A 6000-nucleotide genomic window follows, 5' to 3' on the forward strand; every position below is an offset into this window, starting at 1 on the left:
TATATATGGTGACATATTGGGGGCAGTGTACTGTATATATGGTCACATGTTGGGGGCAGTGTACTGTATATATGGTCACATGTTGGGGGCAGTGTACTGTATATATGGTCACATGTTGGGGGGCAGTGTACTGTATATATGGTCACATATTGGGGGCAGTGTACTGTATATATGGTCACATGTTGTGGGCAGTGTACTGTATATATGGTCACATGTTGGGGGCAGTTTACTGTATATATGGTCACATGTGGGGGGGCAGTGTACTGTATATATGGTCACATATTGGGGGCAGTGTACTGTATATATGGTCACATGTTGGGGGCAGTGTACTGTATATATGGTCACATGTTGGGGGCAGTGTACTGTATATATGGTCACATGTTGGGGGGCAGTGTACTGTATATATGGTCACATATTGGGGGCAGTGTACTGTATATATGGTCACATGTTGGGGGCAGTGTACTGTATATATGGTGACATGTTGGGGGCAGTGTATATATACTGTAAGATGTTGGGGGCAGTGTACTGTATATATGGTGACATATTGGGGGCAGTGTACTGTATATATGGTCACATGTTGGGGGCAGTGTACTGTATATATGGTCACATGTTGTGGGCAGTGTACTGTATATATGGTCACATGTTGGGTGCAGTGTACTGTATATATGGTCACATGTTGGGGGGCAGTGTACTGTATATATGGTCACATATTGGGGGCAGTGTACTGTATATATGGTGACATGTTGGGGGGCAGTGTACTGTATATATGGTCACATGTTGGGGCAGTGTATATATACTGTAAGATGTTGGGGGGCAGTGTACTGTATATATGGTGACATATTGGGGGCAGTGTACTGTATATATGGTCACATGTTGGGGGCAGTGTACTGTATATATGGTCACATGTTGGGGGCAGTGTACTGTATATATGGTCACATGTTGGGGGGCAGTGTACTGTATATATGGTCACATATTGGGGGCAGTGTACTGTATATATGGTCACATGTTGGGGGCAGTGTACTGTATATATGGTGACATGTTGGGGGCAGTGTATATATACTGTAAGATGTTGGGGGCAGTGTACTGTATATATGGTGACATATTGGGGGCAGTGTATATATGGTCACATGGGGGCAGTGTACTGTATATATGGTCACATGTTGGGGGGCAGTGTACTGTATATATGGTCACATATTGGGGGCAGTGTACTGTATATATGGTCACATGTTGGGGGCAGTGTATTGTATATATGGTGACATATTGGGGGCAGTGTATATATACTGTAAGATGTTGGGGGCAGTGTACTGTATATATGGTGACATATTGGGGGCAGTGTATATATGGTCACATGTTGGGGGCAGTGTACTGTATATATGGTCACATGTTGGGGGGCAGTGTACTGTATATATGGTCACATATTGGGGGCAGTGTACTGTATATATGGTCACATGTTGGGGGCAGTGTATTGTATATATGGTGACATATTGGGGGCAGTGTATATATACTGTAAGATGTTGGGGGCAGTGTACTGTATATATGGTGACATATTGGGGGCAGTGTATATATGGTCACATGTTGGGGGCAGTGTACTGTATATATGGTCACATGTTGGGGGCAGTGTATATATACTGTAAGATGTTGGGGGGCAGTGTACTGTATATATGGTGACATATTGGGGGCAGTGTACTGTATATATGGTCACATGTTGGGGGGCAGTGTACTGTATATATGGTCACATGTTGGGGGGCAGTGTACTGTATATATGGTCACATATTGAGGGCAGTGTACTGTATATATGGTCACATGTTGGGGGCAGTGTACTGTATATATGGTGACATGTTGGGGGCAGTGTATATATACTGTAAGATGTTGGGGGCAGTGTACTGTATATATGGTCACATGTTGGGGGCAGTGTACTGTATATATGGTCACATGTTGGGGGCAGTGTACTGTATATATGGTCACATGTTGGGGGCAGTGTACTGTATATATGGTCACATGTTGGGGGCAGTGTACTGTATATATGGTCACGTTGGGGGCAGTGTACTGTATATATGGTCACATGTTGGGGGCAGTGTACTGTATATATGGTCACATGTTGGGGGCAGTGTACTGTATATATGGTCACATGTTGGGGGCAGTGTACTGTATATATGGTCACACACATATTGGGGGCAGTGTACTGTATATATGGTCACATGTTGGGGGCAGTGTACTGTATATATGGTCACATGTTGGGGGGCAGTGTATATATGGTCACATGTTGGGGGCAGTGTACTGTATATATGGTCACATGTTGGGGGCAGTGTACTGTATATATGGTCACATGTTGGGGGCAGTGTACTGTATATATGGTCACACACATATTGGGGGCAGTGTACTGTATATATGGTCACACACATATTGGGGGCAGTGTACTGTATATATGGTCACACACATATTGGGGGCAGTGTATACACCAGCACATGTTGGGGGCAGTGTACTGTATATATGGTCACATGTTGGGGGGCAGTGTATATATGGTCACATGTTGGGGCAGTGTACTGTATATATGGTCACATGTTGGGGGCAGTGTACTGTATATATGGTCACACACATATTGGGGGCAGTGTACTGTATATATGGTCACACACATATTGGGGGCAGTGTATACACCAGCACATGTTGGGGGCAGTGTACTGTATATATGGTCACATGTTGGGGGCAGTGTACTGTATATATGGTCACATGTTGGGGGCAGTGTACTGTATATATGGTCACATGTTGGGGGCAGTGTACTGTATATATGGTCACATATTGGGGGCAGTGTACTGTATATATGGTCACACAGATATTGGGGGCAGTGTATACACCAGCACATGTTGGGGGCAGTGTACTGTATATATGGTCACATATTGGGGGCAGTGTATATATGGTCACATGTTGGGGGCAGTGTATTGTATACACCAGCACATGTTGGGGGCAGTGTACTGTATATATGGTCACATATTGGGGGCAGTGTATATATGGTCACATGTTGGGGGCAGTGTACATATGGTCACATGTTGGGGGCAGTGTATATATACTGTAAGATGTTGGGGGCAGTGTACTGTATATATGGTCACATGTTGGGAGCAGTGTATATATGGTCACATGTTGGGGGCAGTGTACTGTATATATGGTCACATATTGGGGGCAGTGTATATATGGTCACATGTTGGGGGCAGTGTACATATGGTCACATGTTGGGGGCAGTGTATATATACTGTAAGATGTTGGGGGCAGTGTACTGTATATATGGTCACATGTTGGGAGCAGTGTATATATGGTCACATGTTGGGGGCAGTGTACTGTATATATGGTCACATATTGGGGGCAGTGTATATATGGTCACATGTTGGGGGCAGTGTACTGTATATATGGTCACACACATATTGGGGGCAGTGTACTGTATATATGGTCACACACATATTGGGGGCAGTGTATATATGGTCACATGTTGGGGGCAGTGTACTGTATATATGGTCACACACATATTGGGGGCAGTGTATACACCAGCACATGTTGGGGGCAGTGTATATATGGTCACATATTGGGGGCAGTGTATACACCAGCACATGTTGGGGGTCTGCCCACTTCCTGTCAGGGCTGGGGGTCCCTACCTGTCATGGCCGCCGCTCTGCAGCCAGGGAACATTATGGGTAACATACAATATTACAACTTGGTGCTTCTTCCCCGGTGTCTCACCACACAGCGGGGCCGGTGCTCGGCGCTGTACTCCCGGGATCGTCCCCGCGGCAGGCGGTTACCAGGACGACACACCGCGCCCCGCTTGGTTACCTCAGGTGTTTGGCGCGCAGTTATAACTCCTCCCACCTGCGCAGCGCGTACTGAAAGATGTAATACAGCCAGCAGCCACACGGGGCGCACTGACTGAGCAGGTAAGAGAAACGCGCTGCATCCGGGCCCTAACGAGAGGGGCCCAGCAGGAGACAGGCTGCAGCCATCATTAGAGGAGCTCATTGCCCAGGGCTTTATCCTGCAATGTGGCTTTCTGTCCTTGTGCTGTTAGCTCCCCCTGGTGGCGACTTCTGGTAGTCACCAATTCATTTACAAAGTCTGAAAGCCGGAAATGAATCCGCTTCGGAATGTTGGACGTAAAGCGAAATGCTGTAAACATTAAACGCGCAGGACACTATTAACCCCTTCTTGTTGGAGCAATTTTCTGTTTATTTTTCCTTCGCATTTTGTGAAAGCCATATTTTTTTTTTTTTTCAGTGTATATTACCACTAGGGCTTGTTTTGAGTTTTGATTTTCAATCACATTAACCTTATATGAAGATCTCCCATCACTGGAGCTGAGGGTCCGAGGCCGCCCCCTGATAACAGCCCTTGGCATTATCCCCCTCCACCACCATCTGTACAGGGGGCACAATGCAGTCAGGGGGTAACGTCCTCCTGGAGTCACCAAACCCAGACTCCTCCATCAGACGCAGATAGAGAAGTGCGATCCGTCACTGCACAGAACACGTCTCCTCCAGAGTCCAGTGGTGGCGGCTTTACACCACTCCATCCGACGCTCGGCATTGTGCTTGGTGATGTACGGCTGTGTGCAGCTGCTCGGCCATGAAGCTCCCGGCGGGGGCGCAGTGTTTGTGCTGATACCAGAGGAGGTCTGGACTCTGCCGTTATGGGGTCAGCAGTGCGGTGGTGACTTTTCTGTCCTCAGCTCCTCAGCACTCAGTCCCCCGCTCTGTAACGTTACGGGGTCTTCACTTCATGGCTGAGTTGCTGCAGTTCCTTCCACTTCTTAGTAATATCACTCACAGGTGATGGGGGGAAGATCCAGGAGAAAGAAATGTCATCAACGGACTTGTTACCCTGGTCGCCCCTGTTACAGGACCGCGCTGGTATCAGTGAGCTCTGCACCATCGGCCGCTCTGTCACATGGTGGTAAAGGCAGACGGCATGTGGGGGTCGGCGATTATATACTGGGATGAGGGGCTGGAGGTTATACACGGGGAAATGGGACCAGATGTTATATACCAGTGGGGGAGACCGAATCTTATACACTGGGGGGGCCTGATGTTATACACCAGGGTCGGGGGGCCGGATGTTATACACCAGGGTCGGGGGGCCGGAGGTTTTACACTGGGGGTGGGGGGCATATTGTTATACGCGGGGGGCATATTGTTATACACTGGGGGCGGGGGGCATATTGTTATACACTGGGGGCGGGGGGCATATTGTTATACACTGAGGGCGGGGGGCATATTGTTATACACTGGGGGCGGGGGGCATATTGTTATACACTGGGGGCGGGGGGCATATTGTTATACACTGGGGGCGGGGGGCATATTGTTATACACTGAGGGCGGGGGGCATATTGTTATACACTGGGGGCGGGGGCATATTGTTATACACTGAGGGCGGGGGGCATATTGTTATACACTGAGGGCGGGGGGCATATTGTTATACACTGGGGGCGGGGGGCATATTGTTATACACTGGGGGCGGGGGGCATATTGTTATACACTGGGGGCGGGGGGCATATTGTTATACACTGGGGGCGGGGGGCATATTGTTATACACTGGGGGCGGGGGGCATATTGTTATACACAGGGGGCGGGGGGCATATTGTTATACACTGGGGGCGGGGGGCATATTGTTATACACTGAGGGCGGGGGGCATATTGTTATACACTGGGGGTGGGGGGCATATTGTTATACACTGGGGGCGGGGGGCATATTGTTATACACTGGGGGCGGGGGGGCATATTGTTATACACTGGGGGCGGGGGGCATATTGTTATACACTGGGGGCGGGGGGCATATTGTTATACACTGAGGGCGGGGGGCATATTGTTATACACTGGGGGCGGGGGGCATATTGTTATACACTGGGGGCGGGGGGCATATTGTTATACACAGGGGTCAGGGTGGCGGATGTTATACATTGGGACTAATTGGACGGAATAGTAGATTGTAATTTAATGATTAAGACGTGCAGCTCAATACTTT

At 48.6% G+C, this 6000-nt stretch overlaps 1 protein-coding gene across 3 annotated transcripts in view; it reads right to left on the reverse strand.

Annotated features, from left to right (window-relative positions):
* Positions 1-3787, reverse strand: part of SHANK2 (SH3 and multiple ankyrin repeat domains 2) — a 641049-nt gene extending 637262 nt beyond the window's left edge. For 2 of the 3 annotated variants that reach the window (XM_073541767.1, XM_073541764.1), the window contains exon 1: positions 3642-3787. The gene's annotated coding sequence lies outside the window, so the exon portion shown is untranslated. The remainder of the gene's footprint in view (positions 1-3641) is intronic. The other variant, XM_073541768.1, reaches the window with a different exon arrangement.
* Positions 3788-6000: the final 2213 nt, after the last annotated feature.

The sequence above is a fragment of the Dendrobates tinctorius genome, unplaced genomic scaffold (genome assembly GCF_039654945.1).
Source record: "Dendrobates tinctorius isolate UK_male_01 unplaced genomic scaffold, ASM3965494v1 ptg000124l, whole genome shotgun sequence".
Classification (NCBI taxonomy): Eukaryota; Metazoa; Chordata; class Amphibia; order Anura; family Dendrobatidae; genus Dendrobates; species Dendrobates tinctorius.